Source organism: Lemur catta, chromosome 10, assembly GCF_020740605.2.
Source record: "Lemur catta isolate mLemCat1 chromosome 10, mLemCat1.pri, whole genome shotgun sequence".
NCBI lineage: Eukaryota > Metazoa > Chordata > Mammalia > Primates > Lemuridae > Lemur > Lemur catta.
Window position 1 is genome coordinate 38,243,316 of NC_059137.1, and position 10,803 is coordinate 38,254,118.

Here is a 10,803-nt window from a genome sequence, read left to right on the forward strand (position 1 = left end):
CAGCCTCCTGAGTTGCTATTACTATAGGTGTGCACCACAATGCCCAGCTAATTTTTCTATTTTTAGTAGAGATGGGGTCTCACTCTTGTTCAGGCTGGTCTCAAACTCCTGACCTTAAGCAATCCTCCTGCCTCAGCCTCCCAGAGTGCTAGGATTACAGGCGTGAGCCACTGCGCCTGGCCTACGAGTGATTTTTAATGTGTCACAAATATTCCTAAATGACTTGCATCAGATCTGTGGTCATACCTGGAGGCCAAAAGTGGGCCATGTTCATTTTGAGTTATACATTTGGTCATTTGTGTATTAATTTTGAAATAACAGACTAGCACAGTGCCAGGCATGTAGTCTTGGCTGAATGAATATTAACTGTGGCCCTGTGCTTTATATTGTGATTTCAAAGACAGACTAGATGGTGTCTCTGACTTTGGATTTAAAACCTGTAGAGGAAATCCTGTTCTTATTTTGGTAATTCTAAAGATGAACTGTGAGGTTTTCTGTAAGAAGCATTGTTGGAACAGTTGTTCTTTAGAGATCAGGTGTTGTAAAGAAACTTTGTTTTTCTGAAAATTAGGAATTGATTATGATCAATGGACAATCCTATGGGACACTAATTCTAACCCTTTAATGAGGAGTGAGCCTGGGAGGACAGGTATCAGGTATCAGGAAATGTAGCCTTGGCTGGCCTCCTTACCACACCTAGAAATGCATTATTTTGAGAGTAAATTAATGGTACCCCTACATTTATGAAATAAAGATAGCTCTGATACTTGGATAACACTTTACACTCAGTGGTTTTCCATGTAGTGTCTCATTAAGCATCCTCTTCTCAAAACCTGATTATGCTTGTCTGGTGTGCCGAGTGAAATGCTCAGTTTCTTCCCACGCTTAGAGATGGCCTGGATCCAGAGGCCCCTGGAGAGGTAGTCAGTGGGGAGCCCTTCAGTGTGACCTATACAGTGTCGGCTTCAGACAACTTTAATGGCTATGCTGTCAGGACTGGAATCCTCTCTCATGGGAGGATTACATGTGGGCCTGAGTAGCACATTCAAGTTGTGTCTATTACTGTTTCAGTGGAGCACTCAACATAATGGACAGGTTTTCAATGGGACTATTAATAATATAAAAACATTTTTCAAATGCCACTTTGTGACTCTATTAGGCTTCTCAGAGAAACAGAGCATACATACATACATATATATATGTAGAGAGAAAGAGAGAGAGAGAGAGAGGCTATCTATCTATCTAGAGAGATTGGCTTGTAATTCCTTATAATTATATATCCTAGAATCCTTGAGGAGTCCCGAGATCTGCAGCTGGCGAGCTGGAGACCCAGGAGAGCCGATGTGCAGTTCCAGTCTAAGTGTGAAGGCCTGAGCACCGGGAGAGCTGATGGTGTATGTTCCAGTCTGAAAGGGAGCAGGCTTGAGACCCAAGAAGAGCTGATGTTTCAGTCTGAGTCTGTAGGCCAGAAAAGATCAGTGTGCCAGCTCACCAGTCAGACAGGAGGATTCTGTCTTACTCAGCCTTTTTGTTCCATTCATGTCTTCAATTGATTAGGCAAGGCCCACCCACATTAGGGAGGCCATCTGCTTTACTCAGTCTACAGATTCAAATGTTGATCTCATACAGAAATAACCTTACAGATATACCCAGAATAGTGTTTGGCCAAATGTCTGGGCACCTCATGGATCAGACAAGTTGACACATAAAAGGAACCATCACAGTGACAACAGTGCATTACATCAAATTATAATTCTATGAGGGGTGTGGGCAGCTAAAATAGGGAATTTTCTGGTGATCTAAATCATTATTAAGTTAGAACCTGTAAATGCGAGAGGCAGACCTGGCTTGTACAGTAGTGGACATTTTTCCTGATGGTGCAAGAAGTTTAGTTTGGTTCTCATGAACTTTAGATTTTAAGCAGTATTGAACCCAGTGTGCTTGCCAAAATCAATTATTTTCTAGAAAAATTATTTGACATATTAAAATAAGTTAATTAATTGATCCATGAGACATTTAGAAAGATTCTTTAATTTGTCAGACAATGCCATTAGGTTACAGTCTATTTGGGAGACCCCCACATAAACAGATAAATTATGGTTCTGTGGGGCTAGCGGTTGGCTATGAAGAAGGTGTGAAGAAAGAGCTATGGAAGAATAAATGAGGAAGTGACAATTCTGATGGGGCAGGGGTGGTGCCCAGGGAAGGAGTCACAGAGGAAGGGGGATCAGGGTTTTGCCAGGTGGAGGAGAAGGCAGATGAGCAGAGTATAGAGAGAGGCCTGGAGGCATGGGAGGGACTGAAATGTCCAGGCAAGAGAAATTCAGAGTGACTAGTGTGTAGGTGCACAGTGTAGAGTGGAGGCAACTGAGACCAGTTGGGCCAGGAGGGTGAAGGACCTTGTATTTCTGCCTAAGGAGCTTGGATTCTCTCCCACAGGCCAGTTGTTCTGTACCTTTAGTGGATACAAGAATCACTTGGGGAGCTCATTAAAAATGGGAATTCCTGGGTCTTCTCTCCAAGGAGATGGATGCAGAAGGCCTGGGGCTCAGCAAGTGACAGCTTAATGAGCTCCCCAGCTGATGCTAATGTGGTTGATCCACAGACCTCCCCCCCTCCCCCACTGCTATGGGCTATGAAAAGCTTTTAAGAACAGGAAGTGACATGACCTGATTTACTTTTTAGGAAGTTAATTCTGCCAACCTTGTGGAAGATGGCTGACTTTACTGGCAGGGAAGATACATAGGAGGCTGCTGCAGGCATGAGAGATGACAAGGACTAAGGCTAGAGCGTTAGTGGGGACGAAGAAAAGGGCTGAATGTAAGAGACCCATCTGAGTCAGAACACACAGGTGACCTGGGTGAGTAGAGGACAGAGAAGAATGAAGGCTGGTTCCTATGTGTCTAGCTTGGAAGAATGAGTGGCCAATAATGTCTGTTTGGTCATTATTTGTTGAGTGAAGGAATGAACAAAAGAATAAACAAACTTTGAACAAAAAGGTGGAATAAGGGTAAGAAAGCAAAATTCCATTTTGGATGTTTGCATTTGCGGTCAATACAAGAAATATTGCTCTAGTACTTGGGAGGAAAGTTCATGCAGAGTAGGAGATAGGGATTTGGACGTTGTCAGCAGAGTGATAGAGTTTTTGAAGCAACAGCAGAGTCTGGGAGTCTTACGCTTATTAAGAAGGTATAAGCCTGAGAGGAAAGCCAAGGATGTGAACCATTTGGGGTATTTAAGGGTCAAACAGGGGAAAACTAGTTGGTAGTGAAGTGAAGTGGCCAAACAGAAGTTAGAGGATCAAGAGGAGGTATGTTTTGAAAAGTTTTAAAAATAAAGGCAGGAAGGAATTTCATGAAATATGTGTGCATGTGTGAGTGCTAGTGCAAGTGTGGGTGCATTGGAGGGATACATTGGAAATACTCTGTCAGTCTGAAGGCTCAAATATGTTCTGCCTAAACTCTTCTTTCTAATGTAGTTTTCCAGTCAATTTAGCTCTTTCTTAAAGTCATTCTTGAATCATGATATAAAACCCAGGTCAGTAGCGTAAGGGGAGATACTTGTCTTTCTATCAATATTTGCTATAGCTGAAGGACAGTACTTATTTAAAATAAAAGCTGTGTCAGCGTATTTAGACGTGAAGTGGGCTAGGATACATTAACTCTTGCCCTCCCACAGCATTTATTTCTTTACAGTATTTAGCTTAGAACCAGCCCTGTCAGAAACTCTTTCTTACCTGTTAATCTTTTACGGATTTTGAAGATATATTAAAACACTCCCACCATCAGATATGAGGGTGCTTATATCATGCTATTATTTTTTGAAAATAATTATTTGAAAAAAATCTCTGGTAATGTGTTTGAAAAAAACAGGAAATTCATTTTAATTTTGATTTCTACCCCAGGCAAACACGAACATTTGTTATTAGGCATTTGCATTTTGATTGGACTTTTTTTCTGCAATTTCTGCTCAGGATTGTTGGCCATTTGTATTTTGAAGTCTTTGAGGTCTTTTGGATTGTTATTTGTATGTGCCTTATATATTAAAGGCATTAATAACCCTTGTTAGAGTCATTTTTTCAAACAATGACATGCTGTGATACAGCAGTGGAAGGGAAGTGTTAACAGTCTTTAGACGCTTAGACTCAGGCTGCACATCAGATTCTGGCACTCTGAGTCTTACCAGCCAGGATTCTTGGTCTCTGGCTCTCACTCTTTTGTGTTCATTTCTGGAAGGTTCTCCAGCCAGGCCCAAGGAAGTTTTTCGTTATAGGACTGATGCTCCTTGAAAACAAAGTAGAGGATGAGCTTGAGGATCAGATCCACTGTATGACTTAGCTTCCTTTCTTCTCTCCCAAACACGGCAGACATAATGGAAGGATTATGGCAGCTGGGCTATTGGGTTTCCTTGCAGCTGAATGCCTGGAGACTTGTTCTGAAGGCCTGTCTGAAAGGAAGACACGCATATATTCATGTTTGTTGGATAAGCAGGAGTCTAAGACCTTTTCTTCTTCCTTCACAATTTTAAATTCAGCATGAGATGATCATTTAAAAAATATTAAATCTGAACTCTATTAGGGAGGGGTGGCAGGTGAGAGCTACTATTGATTGTATCATTTTTCATAATTTATTTTTGTTTTATTTTTATTATATATTGATTGACCTTGTTTACTGATAAACTTGATACATTCACTTATTTATAAATTTGATAATTCAATTATTTATAGCTTGTCTTCTCTGAAGAAGTTTTCTTAGTACTGGTGTTTTCCTTAAATGGAAGAATTCATCAATAAAACCAATTGGATCGGCCGGGTGTGGTGGCTCACGCCTGTAATCCTAGCACTCTGGGAGGCTGAGGCGGGAGGATCGTTGGAGTCAGGAGTTTGAGACCAGCCTGAGCAAGAGCAAGACACCCGTCTCTGCTAAAAACAGAAAGAAATTATCTGGACAACTAAAAACATATAGAAAAAATTAGCTGGGCATAGTGGCGCATGCCTGTAGTCCCAGCTACTCAGGAGGCTGAGGCAGAAGGATTGCTTGAGCCCAGGAGTTTGAAGTTGCTGTGAGCTAGGCAGAAGCCACACACAGCACTCTGGCCTGGGCAACTCTGTCTCAAAAAAAAAAAAAAAAAAAAAAAAAAACCCAAAAACAAACAAAAAAAAACAATTGGATCTGGAAATTCCTTTGGGGAAAGGTTTTAAACGATAAATTCAGTTTCTTTAATAACTAAAGCACTATTCAGATTTTCTGATATTCCTGAGTCAGTTTTGGTAAGTTTTGTTTTTTTTAGGAGTTTATCTGTTTCGTCTAAATCTTCAAATTTGTTGGCATAAAGTTGCTCTAATATCTCATTAGTGACTCTGATGTTTGTAGGCTCTGCAGTGAGGCCATTTTTATTCTTGTTATTTGTAATTTGTGCTTGTTCACTTTTTTGTTGATTAGCCTTGCTAGAAGAATATTAATTTTATTAGTCTTGAAATGAAAATCACTGGGTGTCATGCTATCTTCCCTAGGCCTCTTCTTTTTAGGAATCTTGGCTATTTAAGTCCTGGCTGCCTTGGGTAGGCTCCCATCCAGCTCAATGAGATTGCTGGCTTCTCTGCCTCTTAGCTCCACTCTTTGCCTCCCTCCTCAGCAATTCAACTGCCTGACCCCTCACACCTGGCCTATCTGAAAGCTTTAAAAGATGGTTTAAACCCCATACCCTTTAGCTATCACCCTCCAACCCTCCCATCTCACCCCTCCTCAGCCCTAGACAACTATTCATCTACTTTCTCTTTCTATAGATTTGCCTATTCTGGACATTTCACATAAATGGAATCATAATATGTGGTCTTTTGTGATTGGCTTCTTTCACTTAGCATAATGTTTCAAGGTTTGTCCACACTGCAGCATGTATTGGTATTTCATTCTTTTATATGCCTTGGCAAATTGTCATAATCCTTTCAAAGTTTGGATTAGCGTTTAACATTTTATCCTATCCTCTGTACTTCCAATGTTGTAAAATATCTTCTGAGAGTGCCTTTAACTTGACAATTTTGCCAGTGTCACTTTCTCCGGGATATCTTCATGCTTTTGTCATAGTCACTTTCATTTTTAAAAAAGTTTTTTAATTTTAATTATTTTTTTTTTTTATAGAGACAAGGTCTCACTATGTTGCCCTGGTTGCTCTCGAACTCCTGGCCTCAAGCCATCCTCCCACCTTGGCCTCCCAAAGTGCTGGGATTACAGGCGTGAGCCACTGTGCCCAGCCTCAATTTCATATTTGAGGGCATCATAACTACCTGCCTTAATTAATTCTTAGAATCTGGTTTCATATTTCATAGCAGCATACTTATTTTCACTAGCCACTTCATCAGATAGCTTAGCATTAATCATTCATGCCGTCACGTGAAATGATGAAACCAGTCTTTACTGGCAATGAAAGCTTCTTTGGTGTCCTTGGAATTACTATTTTCTTTCAGCGAGGCAACCAACTTTAACAGTTTGGGATGCTAGTTGAACTGATTTGGTGTATTTTATTTTGTTTTTTTGAGACAGGGTCTCACTCTATAGCCCCAGGTACAGTGCAGTGGTGTCATCATATCTCACTGCAACCTCAAACTCCTGGGCTCAAGAGATCCTCCTGCCTCAACCTCCCAAGTAGGTGGGATTACAGATGCAGGGTAATTTTTCTCTTTCTAGTAGAGATGGGTCTCGCCCTGGCTTAGGCTGGTCTTGAACTCCTGAGCCAAAGTGATCCTTCTGGCTCAGCCTCCCAGAGTGCTAGGATTACAGGCGTGAGCCACCATGTCCAACCTGGGGTTATTTTTTACTGCAATCTTCAAAATAGAAGTAAACATTCCACTTCAACCATATGTGGCTTTCTGTTCCTACTGCGATTTAATCTAAAATATATTGGGGCAACTTCACCTTGTTTATATTCATCTAATATAAACAGTATAGTTTATATAGTTTGTCTGTATAGTTTTTACCCTAGCTTCATGAAGCCCTAGTTCTTGTCCTATCTTTGCTTTGCTGTTGCCTTTTTGAAATCTTCTAATCACATCCGATTTCATTTCCAACATTATCACTTTTCATCTCTTTGCTGCATTTTAATCTTTGTTGTAAAGTGTTACACGAGTTTATCACTGGGGACAAGGAGACAACACAGCTATATGCTGTCTGTGCCTGAACAGATGTGTGGTGACTGGTCACCGACAGACTTTGAAAGAAGTGATGTGATTGGTTATTGATCATGACACCTGTCTGTTACTTGCATAGTGATTTGTGGACTGAAGTTTAGTGCAAAGTTTGTACTGTATGTGATTACTTACAGTTAATATACAGTGGTAACTGTAATCTGTACTGTTTTGTTGGGTGACTGGTATTATGTAACTAAACCATGGCAAGTAAAATTTGTATGTACTGGAACTGTGAAAAGGGAGGGATGCCTGTAATCCATTTAAATGAATAACTTATCTTTAAACAAAGTAAAGATATCCAAATACACTCTCTCACTATAATCATCTACTTAGTAATCCTGGGTCTCAAACTAACTCTGAATGTTTTATTTGCATCAGAGTCTTTTTAAACATTTTTATTCCAATATATTTAGGCAGTACAAGTGAAGTTTTGTTACATGGATATATTGTGTAGTGGTGAGAGCTGAGCTTTTAGCATACCCATCACCTGAATAGTGTACATTGTACCCCACAGGTAATTTTTCATGTCTTACTCCCTCCCACCCTTCTGACTTTGGCATCTCCAATATCTATTATCCCACTTTATATGATCGTGTGTACCCATAGTTTAGCTCCCACTTATAAGTGAGAACATGTGGTATTTTTCCTGAGTTACTTTACTTAGGATAATGGCCTTTAGTTCCATCCAAATTGCTGTAAAAGACATTATTTCTTTATCCACTTATCAGTTGATTCCACATCTTTGCTATTGTAAATTGTGCTGTGATAAACATAAGAGGTACAGGGATCCTTTTGATATAATGACTTCTTTTCCTTTGGGTAGCTACCCAGTGGTGAGATTGCTGGATTGAATAGTAGACCTATTTTTAGTTCTTTGAGAAATCTCCATACTATTTTCCACAGAGATTGTACTAATTTACATTCCCACCAACACTGTATAAGCATTCCCTTTTTATTGCATCTGTGCCAACATCTATTGTTTTTGGACTTTTTAATAATGGCCATTCTTACTGGAGTAAGATGATATCACATTGTGGTTTTGACTTGCATTTCTCTGGTAATTATTGATATTGAGAATTTTTTCATGTTTCTTGGCCATTTGTATATCTTCTTTTGAAAAATGTCTGTTCATGTCATTTGCCCACTTTTTAATGGGGTTGTTTTTTTCTTGCTGAGTTGAATTCCTTGTAGATTCTGGATATTAGTATTTTTGTTGGATAATTTCTCCCATTCTGTAGATTTTCTATTTACTGTCTTGTTTATTTCTTTTGCTGTGCATAAGCTTTTTAGTTTACTTAAGTCTCATTTGTCTATTTTTGTTTTTGTTGCATTTGCTTTGGGGTCTTAGTCATAAATTCTTTGCCTAGGCTGATGCCAGAATAGCTTTTCCTAGGTTTTCTTCTAGGATTTTGATGTTTTCAGGTCTTATGTTTAAGTCTTTAATCCATGTTAAGTTAATTTTTATATATGGTGAGAGATAGTGATCCAGTTTCATTCTTCTGCCTATGGCTATCCAGTTTTCCCAGCACCATTTATTGAATAGTATGTCCTTTCTCCAGTGTATGTTTTCGTCTGCTTTGTTGAAGATCAGTTGGTTGTAGGTATATAATTTTGTTTCTGCACTCTCTATTCTGTTGCATTGAGCTATGTGCCTAATTTTATGCCAGTACTATGCTGTTTTGGTTACTCTGGCCTTGGTAGTATAATCTGAAATCCAGTAACGTAATGCCTCTAATTTCATTCTTTTTGCTTAGGATGGCTTTGGCTATTTGGGCTTTTTTTGGTTCGATGTGAATTTTAGAATTGTTTGTTTTTCTAATTCTGTGGAAAATGACATTGGTATTTTGATACAAATGGAATCTGCAGATTGCTTTAGGCAGTATGGTCATTTTAACAATATTGATTCTTCCAATCCATGAGCATGGGATGTTTTTCCATTTGTTTGTGTCATCTATAATTTCTTTGATCAGTGATTTGTAGTTCTCCTTGTAGAGGAGATCTTTGACCTCCTTGGTTAAGTATATTCCTAGGTGTTGTTGGCTTTCTTTTCTTTTCTTTTTTTTTTAACAGCTATTATAAATGGGATTGAGTTCATGGTTTGGTTCTCAGCTTTGTTGTTGTTGGTTGATATATAGAAATGCTACTGATTTGTGTACGTTGATTTTGTAACCTGAGACTTTACTGAATTCATTTATCAAATCTAGGAGTCTTTTGGAGGAGTCTTTAGGGTTTTGTAGTTATAACATCATAGAGATAATTTGACTTCCCCTTTTCCAATTTAAATGCCCTTTATTTCTTTCTGTTGCCTGACTGCTCTGTCTAGGACTTCTGGTACTAAGTTGAATAGAATTTGTGACAGTGGGCACCCTTGAGTTCTGGTCCTCAGGGGGAATAATTTAAACTTGTTCCTGTTCAGTGTGATGTTGGCTGTGAGTTTGTCATATATGGTTCTTATTATTTTGAGGTATATTTCTTCTATGCCTAGTTTGTTGAGGATTTTTATCATGAAGAGATGCTGGATTTTATTGAATGCTTCTTTGGCACCTATTGAGATGATCAAATGTTTTAAATTATCTTTATGTGGTGAATGATATTTATTGACTTGCCTATGTTGAACAATCCTTGCCTCCTTGGGATGAAACCCATTTGATCATGGTGAATTATCTTTTTGGTGTGCTGTTGGATTTGGTTTGCTAGTATTTGTTGAGGATTTTTGCATTTATATTCATCAGGAATATTGGTCTGTAGTTTTCTATTTCTGTTGCTTCCTTTCCTAGCTTTGGTATCAGAGTGATACTGTCTTCATAAAATGAATTAGGGAGGATTCCCTCCTTCTCAACCTTTTGGAAAAATTTCAGTAGGATTAGTATCAGTTCTTCTTTGCATGTCTGATAGAATTTGGCTGTGAATCTGTCTGGTCCTGGGTTTTTTTTTCTTGGGAGATTTTTTTTTTATTACTGATTCAATCTCACTACTCATTATTGGTCTGTTCAGATTTCTCTCCCTTCTTGATTCAAGTTTGGGAGGTTATATGTTTCCAGGAATTTACCCATTTCCTCTAGTTTGTGGGCATAGAGATGTTCATAGTAGTCTCAGATGATCTTTTGTATTTCTGTGGTATCAGCTGTAATGTTTTCTTTTTCATTTCTGATTGAGTTTGTTTGATTTTTCTCTCTTCTTGGTTAATCTAGGGATTGGTCTATCCATTTTGTTTATCTTTTCAAAGAACAAATGTTTTGTTTCATTGATCTTTTGTATTGTATTTTTTTGTCCCAATTTCATTTACTTCTACTCTGATCTTTGTTATTTTTTTCTTCTGCTAGCTTTGGGTTCGGTTTGTTCTTGTTTTTGTAGTTCCTTGAGGTGCAACATTAGGTTGTTAAGAAGAAAAATGTGTATTCTGCAGTTTTGGGGTAGAATGTTCTGTAAATGTTTGTTAGGTTCATTTGTTCGAGTCCAGTTTAAGTCTAGTGTTTGTTGATTTTATGCCTTGCTGATCTGTCTAGTGCTATCAGAGGGGGTGTTGAAGTCCCCCACTATTTTGTATTGCTTTCTATCTCTTTTATTAGGTCTAGTAGCATTTTCTTTATGAATCTAGGCACTCTGGTTTTGGGTACATA